The following is a 12927-nucleotide window of genomic DNA, read 5'->3' on the forward strand; positions in this document are numbered from 1 at the left end:
CAAGTGGAGCCCTATATGCTTCCTTTTTCCTATTGAGTTTCTTTTATTATTATTTATTTTAAAACTTACTTTTTAAATAATTTATAAATAATCATGTTTTTGTTTATTTGTTATTGAATAATTATTATCTATAAATAGTTTAGGTATTTGTTAAAATATATAAAGTAATTGTTGATGTGGTTGTGAAATTTTCTTTTGAAAGAGACTTGATATTGCACTGATGTAGATTTTTTATTTATTTATTTTTTTTTTCAAAAACTGATATGCTACCGCTAAAGACATGTGATATTGTACTGATGTAAATATCTAAGTTTTAAAAAAGTAAATTACAAATTTAGTCTTCTTGTTTTATTAAAATTGTAGGATCCGTTAAATTTTGAAATCACACCCATGTAAATAAGTTTAAAATTTGGATTGAATTTGTAAATATGAGTAAAATATAAATCCCATATTCACAACTAAATGCAAACTTATGGGTGACATTAACAACTAGACTACCACTCAATTCAACGCCACCTAAGCATTTTAGCATTTCACAACCAATCCATTAGGTTGTGGAAATGGTGTTTACAAGTGGGTTGGTGGTGAAGGAACAAAAAGGAGGAGAGAGAAGTAGAGAGAAAATGAAACTCACGGTTTTTTATTGGGTGTCTTCATACGTCTGTAGCACCACTATAGCCCACTCCACACCCAACCCACCAGCCTGTAGGGCGGTGTTCACCGGTGGGTTGGTGTGCCACGTAGATGCCACATAGGAAACTCATGCATGAATACATTCCCACACAGGATAGCCTTAAAATGGTTTCAAAATATGGATTGAACTTGTGATTTTGAGTAAATTAAAAGGGACCAAATTTCTAATTTACTTTTCCAAGGGTCGACCAAAATGTAACTAGATTTCGACATTCATGAGACTGATTGGACATTGGATCAGTAAAAGTGTAAAACCCTGAGTATTTTAATTTTTATTAAAAACGTGTTAAATATGATATGATTTTTTATTGAATAATAAATCTCTTGATGATATAACGCGGTTTGTATAATTGTATAATTGTATAAGTAATTATATTAGATTGTGAGGACCACCACTTTTGAAGGGCTAATTTGCTATTAACTCTATTTTGTTTTAGTTAACGAAATGTCCTCGACTATACGAAGATACCATTAGCATATAATACCCTTTTTACAATTATAAAATTCATGGAATAATATATAGTAATTATTGTATTGAGTAAAAAGCAAAAATCATGTAAGCATCTTTTTGAAAATAATATATTTGAGAAATGAAAGAGAGGAATATTAATGATACAATGACACTTGTCTCAAAAGTAATATAGGAATGCCGAAATCGCCAAAATATTAAATAGAAATATTAACAAAAATAAGGAGTTTTTAACCATAATTGAAAAAAATATTTACCATTTTAATGTCATTTCAAAAATATTTATCAAAATGATCATTTTCTATACTTTTTAGTTTTCTTTTCAGTTATTTATTTATTTTAATTTTAAATATTTTTTTTCTCTTTTATTCACCATTTTATTATATATATATATATATATATATATATATATATATATATATATATATATATATATATATATATATATGGGTAAAGTGAATATACCTAACAACCTTATATAAGCTTAGGTACCTAACCTCATCAAACTACGTCATTTTGCATTAAATTTTCGTTGCAATCATCCAAGGTTCTTAAACTTCATCCGTAAACTTGATTTACTTCAATTTTTTTTGGAAATTCAACATTATATTTCTCCTACATCCTTTCATTTGTAGCGGTAGGATATGAAGCCCATCAGGTGGTATCCGATAGAAAGACGTAATGTAAAAGAAAGATATTGGTGAAAGTCTAAAGATTTTGGAAGTAATCAAGTTATGTGGTTGAAGTTTAAGAACCTTAGGCAATTATAATGTAAATATGATACATACCGATGTAGTATTATGGGGTTAGGTACCTAAGCTTATATAAGGTTGTTAGGTATATTCACTTTACCCTATATATATATATATATATATATATATATATATATATATATATATATATATATATATAATGACAGCTTTTATTTTAGTTTTTTTAACCTTTTTTTACTATTTTTTTTTAAATAATAGTTTTTTTAATCTTTGTTTTTCTGTGTTTTTTAAATATCTGCTTTTTTTATACAACCTTTTTACCATCAAATTTTCGCCATCAAATTTTAAAAATACAATATATTTTAAGGTGCAAAAACTCCAAAATTCATATACAATATTTTTAAGGTAAAAAAAACAAACAAAACCTCAACATTGTTTGTTAAAAAATAAACTCCAACATTGTTTATTACAAAAAGAAAAAACATCAAAATTAGCTTGAATTTGAACCGGTAACAAATCTTACCTGTAAAAAAAAAAAAGAAAAAAAAGAGGAAATAACCACAACACATACCATAAAAATATTTTTTTTAAAACTACCTTGACATAGACGGACATTGTTTTTGATTATGCCCCGGTTGCTTACAAATTCCACAAAGATTGACGTTTCTTCCTTCTTTAATATTCGTACCAAAAATGATGTTTGTCTATGCCAATGTAGTTTAAAATAAATATTTTTATGGTATTTCTTGTGGTTATTTCCTCCTTTTTTTTTTTTTTTACAAGTAAAGATTTGTTACCGGTTCAAAATCAAGCAAATTGTGATTTTTTTTTTGTAATAAACAATGTTGGAGGGGTTTTTTTTTTTTTTTTTTTTTTTTTTTTTTTTTTGGCAACAAGCAATGTTGAGGTTTTGTTTGTTTTTTTAGTTATAATTTTGATAAATATATGTTGTTGAAATTTATTAATCATTGACATTAAATTCTTAGTCATTGACATTAAGTTGTAACGACGTGAAAATTTAAAACAATTTTTCATTTTTCAAACATAACATATCTCATATAATCATCTCAAAACTCAAGTGTATCAAATGTTATCATGGTAAAACATATCCCAAAATCTCAAATACAAAGTCCTCTGTCAGTGTGTACAAATCATGCCGACACATTTCCGCGATCATCGCTAGTACCTGAAACACATATCACATAACGCAGTAAGCATAAATGCTTAGTGAGTTCCCCAAAATACCATATACAACAAATTCGCCACTCGAGGCTATACTCGGTAGGACCCTCCGGCCCATGTGTCACAGCGGGACCCTCCAGTCCCATAGCTCGTTGGACCCTCTGGTCCGGTCTAGCTCGTGTCTTCCGACCTCATAAATCGTTGGACCTTCCGGTCCGGTCTACAATAACACATAGCATAATATCACATATACAAGATGCATAACTCAACTAAGCACATAAGACCTTCCGGTCACACATAAATACCACTTTAGGTAACGTATAGTGAGAAGACTCACCTCGTATGATGTTTGGTAACTCACGTGCTCAATATATATCCCCGAACTTGAAACAATGGTCTAGCCCCCGCCTAATCACATAAAGTAATTATCTTAAATCAATAACGACTCTCAAGGCTAACTAATCCCTTCCTATGTTCTCTTAGAAGGCTAAAAAGACCATTTTACCCCTCTAATGGTCCAAAAGTCCACATGTTGACCAAACCTCAAAAGTCAACGAAAGTCGACTGCAGGGAGGTACGTTGTGCGTACTAGCTCTGTACGCGGGGCGTACTCCGTGGTCATCCAGAATCAGGGAACTCGACCCGCTACGCGACGCGTATTGGGATTATGCCCAACGTAAGTCCCAGTTTCATACTTTCATGATTTTTGGTCTGAATAGATTAAGACATAAGCTCATATCTCAAATCCAGGCACTCTACTATCTCTTAAGCCATAAAGTCGAAACCTTTAAGCTTTTGCATGGCTATAAAGGTCACCAATCACTTCAAACACATATCCTCTTTCCCCATTTAGCCCTAATCTCATGCATGACTTAATCTTAATGTCCAAGATTGGATTTTTATGGATCTACAATACAAAATACACTGAAATTGGGTAGATCAAGGTCCATGAATTGCTATAAAAGAGTGGTAAAGTTTGAAGCTTTTTACCTTTGTGAGAAGCTCCATACTCAGTTTAGCTCAGATCTAGTAGCTTGGACTCCGATCTCTCCTTTTCAAGGTCTTCTCTTTTTCTTCACAAGCACACCATGACACTTTCAAGCTCAAATACACACACAAGTTTAGAACGAAGGTTTATCTCTTTTAGGGTTTCACTCTCTGGAAATGGTGGTTGGGAGAGTCCATAACATTCCTTTTATAGTGCTCATGTCTCATTTAGGGTTTTGAGTCTGGTCCCATTACGCCCAACGTAGCTATGGTACGCCCAGCGTACCTGGGTAGAGTCTGCGTCAAAGGCACACCCATCATATTATTCAGTACGCCCAACGTACCCACTCGTCACCCTTTTCTATTTTGAGCTAATTTTGACAACTTGGAAAAGAAGAAGGATTAACGAGATATACTTAAATTTCAGGATGTTACATAAATGCAATAATAATTTATATATTAAGTTGATATATAAAATTCAATTTTAATATTTTAAAACGTTTTCTAAGATAAAAATGACTAATGAATTATGTAACTATTTTAAATGTTAATGGAGACCTTTATTTATAGAATAAATTAGCTTATTAAGTTTATTTACTATGACGATATGACATCAAATTCGTATTTATCACGTGTATTTTTTGTGTTATGTTTTTTTTTTTTTATCCCACATCGCTAATAAAAAAATTGAAGTGAAAACAATTAATTATAAATAAAGATGCAAACACATTTTTTATCCCATATTGCTTACAAAACAAAACTCATGGAAAAACATATATCTATGAGATATATCCAGATAAGTCCCAATATTTTGGGCAAACTTTTAATAAAGTCTTAAATTTTATTTTTTTAATAAAAAAGATCTGATTTTTTCATATTTTGAATAGAAAAACCCAACAAACCGGCTAATTTATTCACATTTTGAATGGATAAAGATATTTTTTACATATCTATATCTATTTTTACGTATTTTTGTATTTTTTATGTTTTTTATGTATATATTTGTGTGTTTTTATGTATTTTAAATGTATAAACGTGTATTTTTACTTATTTATATGTATTTTTAACTATTTTATATTATTTTTATGTATATTTATGTGTTATTTTTTTTATGTATTATATATTTATATGTATTTATACATATTTATGTATTTTTTACAATTTTTTATATAGATATTTATATATTTTAAATGTATAAACGTATCTTTATCTATTTTAGGTATTATATATATTTTTGTATATATTACATATTTATGTATTTTTTAAGTGTTTTATATAGATGTTTTTGTATACTTGTGTATTTTAAATGTATAGACGTATTGTTTTACGTATTTATATATTTTTATCTATATTAAATGTTTAATTGTATTATTTTTACGTGTTTATATATTTTTTACGTAAAAATAATACAATTAAACATTTAATATATACATAAAAATACATAAACATCTATATAAGAAAATTAAAAAAATACATAAATACGTAAAAATATATATAAATACATAATACATAAAAAAACACAAAAAATATGTAAAATACTTTAAAAAAATACATATAAATATGTATAAAAATATGTTTATACATTTAAAATACATAAATATACAAAAACATCTATATAAAAAACTTTAAAAAACACATAAATAAATAATACATAATTTTTTTTAAAATACTTAAAAATTGATATAAATGCATAAAAAATACGTTTATACACTTAAAATGCATAAACATTTATATAAAAAGCTTTAAAAAAATACATAAATACGTAAAAATATATAAAAATACATAAAAATACATAATACATAAAAATAACAAATAAAAATACATAAATAATTATGTAAAATGGTTAAAAATACATATAAATAAGTAAAAATACACGTTTATACATTTAAAATACATAAAAATACGTAAATATATATGCATATGAAAACATATAAAATACATAAATATGTAAAAATAGATATAGATATGTAAAAAATATGTTTATACATTACTTAAAAATTTTGACGAAATCTACAAAAAAAATCCCATTATTTTCGAAAATTAACAATTTAGTTCCATGATCTGCTGAACAGGTCAAAAGGGGGGGTAAAGTGAATAAATTAGCCGGTTTTTGGGTTTTTCTATTCAAAAGGTGAAAAAATCAGAACTTTTTTATTCAAAAAATAAAAGTTAGGACTTTATTATTTTTTTTTCTGGAAATATCATTCTAGAGAAATATAAGAGTTACTCAACTTAATGGAAAAAAAAATCGAAGAAGCATGTGTATCGAATCTACCACTTTAGGAGAGAGTTTTGTTGACCGATAATGCCATTAAGCTAGTTGAAACTAAATGGAATATTTGAAGTTCACATAGGGACTACATGGTTGAAAGTTGTTATGAATCAGCCTCACGCTTCGAGCCAACAAGCCAACAACTTATGCAAGTACCAATTATAGTTTCTTATTTCAACTAAGAAGATGGTAGTGTATTTTGAACACTACTATATGATTTGTTTGATTTCTTTATGAAATTGAGTTGTTTTCATTTTCATTACGTATATAAAAACGATACAAAATGATAGAAGAACCTTACAAACCTATTACAATGACATTGAACTAATTATAGTAATGTACCGACATGATTAGTCGTATAAACATCATAATAAGAAAAACACAAAAAACAATGAAAGCCAAAAAAAAAATCAAAATTCTAGTCATAAACACCATACTACTATTGTGTGCTTAAAATATTTGTTTCATTATTGGATTCAGTAGGATGTTGCTTAGTCATCTTACTCGAATGCTTTTGCATTTATATGAAAATCTCTTTGTACCAAATGTTATGTAGTTATTCATAATACCACTCACAAAATATATGGATGTTTTTTCACTCCATGAAATTGAAAATACAACTTTAATATCAGACATGCATCTATGAAATGGTTGATTTCTTTGTTTGTGTATTTTACTTGAGAAACTTGAGCCACTTGAACGAGAGTGCATAGCCATTATTTTTCTTAGTAAATTGTGGCAATTGGCAGTCCCAACATGTAATCTATATAAAACCTTATCCAAAATGTACTCTAATTAGTCTGAAATGCTTGAAATATAAGGTGTTGTTTGTTTTTTCGAAGCAAAAATATCTGAAGTCTGTGGACCACCTCTGCAACCCTCTGTAGCAGAAGAGGTGGAACAAACGGCTGCAACATTTAAAAAAAAAGTATGTTTGTTTTTAACGTTTGCAGACTGCTGCAGTAAGTTAAAGTAAGACGTGAAGAGGTTTGAAGCAGCTGGTTTAGTGCTGCGCCACGCAACACACGCGCAACAGTTTTTAAGTTAGAAGTCTTCTGAAAACCAAATAGCTGTGAAGGGCTAAGTGTTGCGCGTGTGCTGCACGGCACAACAATAAGAGGTCAGAAGAGTTTTTTTTTAAAAAAAACAAACAACACCTAAATGTACTCGAGATATATCAAATAAATCCAGTTAAATATTGTTGTAGATGTAAAATAAATTACAATTTACTATAAAATAACTGTATTTTCAATCACAAATCTGAAAATTATGACAACTAAATTGTTTTTTCATAATCACTAGAACCTTGCATATTAATAATAACATTTTCAAGACCGCGAATAAGTTTTTCACCCTCCTTATCGGCACAACCAACCCACTTTTCTATCACTTTAATCTTTTTCTTAGTATTACTAACCTATTTCATCTTCTCTTTCGTCTCTACTATGGTGTTGTTTGTTTTTTTTAGATAAAATATTTACAATTTACAGACCACATCTATATACCTCTGCAGTAAAAGAGGTAAACCAAATATATGTAGTCTGCAAGAAGAAAATTGTTTGTTTTTTAACGTCTACATTCTATTAAAATAAACTGAGATTTAGATACACCGGTTTTTTTAATCATAAAAAAAATATTACAACAAACTAAAATTTTCATCAACTATAACTAATTCACAAATATAGTTAGGGTTGAGCAAAAACTGAACCGATAAAAAAAACTTGATAAAAACGCAAGAAGCCGAAAACAATAAACTGAAACCGATACAAAATTCGACGATGTGATTGAGATTCAAAGGGATAAATTTTTGTTGGGATTCAATAATCAAAAAACTTAATGAACTTAGTTATTAACGTGGTATAAATTATGATAACTGAAAAATAAAACTTCATTAAGATTTTAAATATTATATATATGAACTAATTAATCGATGATATTGTTTATATCCTAAATAACATAAAAGAAAGTTACCATATTTACACACTAAATGTAAACATGCACAAAAAATAAAATATCTACAAAACTATGTCAAAATTATATGGATAAATATATTATCTGAATAGAAAAACATGTACATAATCATATATATAAACATTTGGGTTAATCCATAATTATGATATAAAAAACAAATAACTACATAAAAAGAAAAGATGATGAAAAAAGTATAAAAAATGAAAATCGACACTAATAATTACAAAAAAATATATATATTTTCTTTTTTAAAAATTATATATATATTGTGGAAGAAGTAAGAAAATGTTAGAAGACATAGATCCATATATGCACTAAGAAGAGGACACACATATCTTTTTAGGTATATGATCTTCTAAAAAACAAACAGTCTTCGAGATCAAACATCTGCACGACGCAAACATAAAAGATCAAGAATAGATTTTGCAGAAAAACAAACACCACATAAAACAAAGTCTACACATTCATTAACTATGTTATTCTTTTCTTAGTCCATTTGTTGGTCTCTTTAGCATCCTTAATTGTTTTAAATATATAATCAAACATCTTAGGTGACTATGGTCACCACAATAGGAGCCTTGATGATCTTGTCCCTACTTTAGGAAATACGTTAAGATTAGAACAAAAATAACATTTATCATATTCACAATGCCAAATACTATCTTCATGTGATGTTGTAACTAATTTCCCTTTCACTGGATTACTTGAATGAACTCATGCTTATAGGAAATTGATTGAATTACTTCAGATGATTTTATAGATAAGTGAATGAATCAGTTTGACTCTGGTATGAATAAAGAGTGTTAGTTAACATGTTTATATAATACTTGAATAAAATGGTATATGATAAATAACAAAGATTGCTAGGTGAGTTCATACAGGACCAAAATGTTCAACTTACCGGTCCAAAATGAACCGGAGTACATCATGTCGAATTCCAGACCATTTTATGTCTGTTTTAAGTGTTTTGACAATTTGAAATAAATACCAATTATCTTTAAATAAGATATTTCGGTTGATAGTTATTTTTTCAAATTTTGAAAAAGTTGATTATTTTGTTTTATTGATTCATTTGTAATGGTCATTTTTATAAATATCCCAATTAACCAAAACCGTTGTTGATAATATGAAATTGAAATTAAAGAATTGATGGTTTTTTATCCAAACCATATTGCGTGATGAACATTGAGATTTTCTTTTTAATCTTTGGTTGTAATGGAAAAAAATGGAATCATATATACACAATATGTGACTTGTTTCGTTTTCTTGACTTGTTCCGTTTCTAGTTTTTTTATATAACTCATCTAAAATGTATATGCTTATAAAGATTAGTTAAATTTAAACTCTTTTTATATCAACATATATAATGCTTTATGAAGTGTGAATCAAAATTTTTGTCGTTTATGATATGTAAATGATATGAATTTATGTTAGATGTTTGATTTTTCGTACATATTATCCTCAAAGTTTAATTTTGGTGCACAGTTGGTCTATGGTTTGGATGGCATGACAAAGGCTCAACAACCTTATCAAAATGGCTATTTCGTCCTTATCTTGGTCTTCTTCAATAAAACCCCAAAAAATATTCGTCAAAATCCTTTCACTTTAAACTCTAAAATTCAACAAAACCCAAACATGAAACTTGAAGTAACACAAAATCAAAATCCACATAAAAAAGTAGAAAACATCTAACCTAAAATTAAGATCCAATTAAAAGCACGAATGGTGTGCAACTTTTCTTCATCTTCAAAAATAAACAAATAAATAAATAAAATCTCGATGTAAGAGCAAGAGCAAGATCAAAAAGATTGCTCGACAAAAATATATAGTGGGAGAAAATATTCAACAAATGAAGATAGAAAACAAATAGCAAGTCGTTTGACGAAGTATGGATGGGTGGTGATCCATATTTTTGGTTTTTCCCCTCGCGGATGGAAATCTATATTCAATATTATATATAATAAATGGTCAAATACTTGTGGGAAGCATGTTATCTTTCTCTAATAGCATCTAGATTAGGAAGAAAAATATTCAAGGGGTAATTAGGTCAAATGAAGGTCTCTAGTTATACACAAAAGGACCAATAATTGGTTGTATACAAGACATTCTATACACCAAAGTGCCAAAGTGTTTTTAAATTGGTATCCTCTTAGACATCCTATGAACACTTTTATTAAAACTCAACCTATAATTAACTACTTATAACTAACTTTTTCAGAAATCAATACGATTTCAACTAATAAAAATACTTCAGAAACTAAGTAGGGTGTCTATATAGTAAAATGAGAACTATTTTTAATCAATCTCATCAAATATATGTGCATAAACACCCCCTCCTCACACAATTTTATCATGAGGAAAGATCGAAGCGTTTAAACTGGATTGAAATTAATGAAATAATCCTGTTGGAAGCCATTAATGAATATGATGGCGTACATGCAGTTTGATGGAATTGGATAACTCGAAAATGGCCCACTACTACTTTGTTACCAATAAAATGTATTTCAATCTAGGTATGCTTCATTCATTGATGCTCAATCGGGTTGGTTAAAAGGTGGAAACCACACACATTGTAGCTCTATACAATTGTAGCTATGCTAAACGGGGAAAAAAATGAAGTTTTGGTAGAATTTTTGAAGCCGACAAGTCTTAATGACTACAACGACTATGACGGCCACCCTATGAAACTCAGCTTTGACACGGGACTGAGATATAACTCTTTGTCACTTGGAGGAACAATAAAGAAGGTTGGCGTCAAGAACCGTAGGGTGATTGGATGTGGATAATTGTGTGATGGGCCATCCTATAGGTAAGATATTTTAACCTTTTTGAGATATTTAATTCATTTTAATTTGTTATTAATTAGAAATTTAATTTAATAAGTTAAAAGGTGTAAGAATCATATGATTATAATGGGAAAAGTTGGATGGTTGTTGTATATTAGGTACGCATCATTAAACAATTAACTATATGATGATGATAGAAATCAGTTTACTTGAGGGAAAGGACGAAAATCAATTTGCTCTAAAATGAACGACCCTGGCCGGCATGTGAACAAACTTAACTTATCCCTTTAGGTCAAAAATGTCAACAAGTGATAATTATGTCCTATAAATAGGAGGAAGAAGATGAGAAAGGTATCTTAGTTACTTTGTTTCTTATGGTTTCATGCAATTGGTAAGGATTTATCCATACTACTTGCATATATTTAAATTGAAGAGTATATATCCATATAAAATTGTGAACTCCTAACCTTAGGGAATGCTTGAAGTCGAAAATCATCTCCATATTAGTTTTAAACCGAAAAACTGTAAGTTTATGCATTAAAACCAAATTTGGGAACAAACTAGACACTGGAATATAAAATAAGTGAGACGGGATATCAAGGATATTGACAAACCAAAAAATATAAAGAAATATTGATGAGTTTTGGTCCTAAGAACATCCTATGAGCTCACACAAACCCTAAAGCTTGGATCTAGGTTTCTCTATTGTACATGCAAGTTATCCAAGACTATAAACCCTAATTCTAGCATTCAAATAATCATATTAGCCATAAGAATAAGTTTATAATGTTACCTTGATTGTTATGTAGCAATAACAATCCCAAATCTCCTTGAATTGACTTTGGAAGGCTTACAGTCACAAGTGTCACTCCTCTAATGGTTCACAAACACCATAAGCAAGAGGATGAAGAGGAGAGAGGTTGGAATCTGCCCAAAAACGTGTGAAACCGTAGAAAGATCATTAGCCACGTTTTTGGGTCATAAGGATCTTATATATAGTAAGGCTATTAGGGTTATCTAACAAGGAAACCCTAAATTAGATGCTTAAGCCCTAAGCAACCCATGGAGCCCTTTCCTCAAGGCCTTGGACGATTTCATATGGGCTTCCCCATAGAATTCGTCCACCTTATCATATAAGATAATCCATGGCCCAAATTATAATTATCTTATAATTACAATTCCAGTCCCTCAAGTTTAATTAATCTCTTTTAGTCACAAAACTAATTACCAATTAATTATTGACTAATATTAACTAAACAATATGATTTCACCTTTAATATATTATTCTCATAATACATTAATAAATCATATTTAATCCTTTCTCTCTATAATTCATCCTATCAAGTTGCTTTGGTGAAGGTAACCCAAAAGGACCATGCACCATCGGGTCAAGTACATACCAAAATAGTTATGGACTTAGACACTAATCCAACAGTCTCCCACTTGGATAAGTCTAATAACTATTATGCGTATGACTTCAGATCCTGATCTGCAATCGTAGCTTTCCAAAGCCGCTGTCAACTCTGATCCTATTAGATACGCGTGTCCTTAGATAAGGGATCATATATTCCTCCATTCTAGATATCGTATGAGATATGATTTCAAATCATTCTCTTTGTACTATATCTCGATTCCCGATTTATGACGACTGACTAACTGAACAAATCAAATTAGCCCTAGCCCGGCCGAGCATTTACGTTTGTCATCACTAAACCATCGAGGGGCCCAAAGATATTGCTTTTATCCTACTTTGGATAAAAGGAAGGGATCAACTTTGATACAATGTTCGCTTGCACTTACTCACCAAATCACACACAATAATATGTTTTATAACACCAAGTTACTAGTGCGTTT

The sequence above is a fragment of the Lactuca saligna genome, chromosome 6 (genome assembly GCF_052625555.1).
Source record: "Lactuca saligna cultivar CGN05327 chromosome 6, ASM5262555v1, whole genome shotgun sequence".
In the NCBI taxonomy this organism is placed as follows: domain Eukaryota; kingdom Viridiplantae; phylum Streptophyta; class Magnoliopsida; order Asterales; family Asteraceae; genus Lactuca; species Lactuca saligna.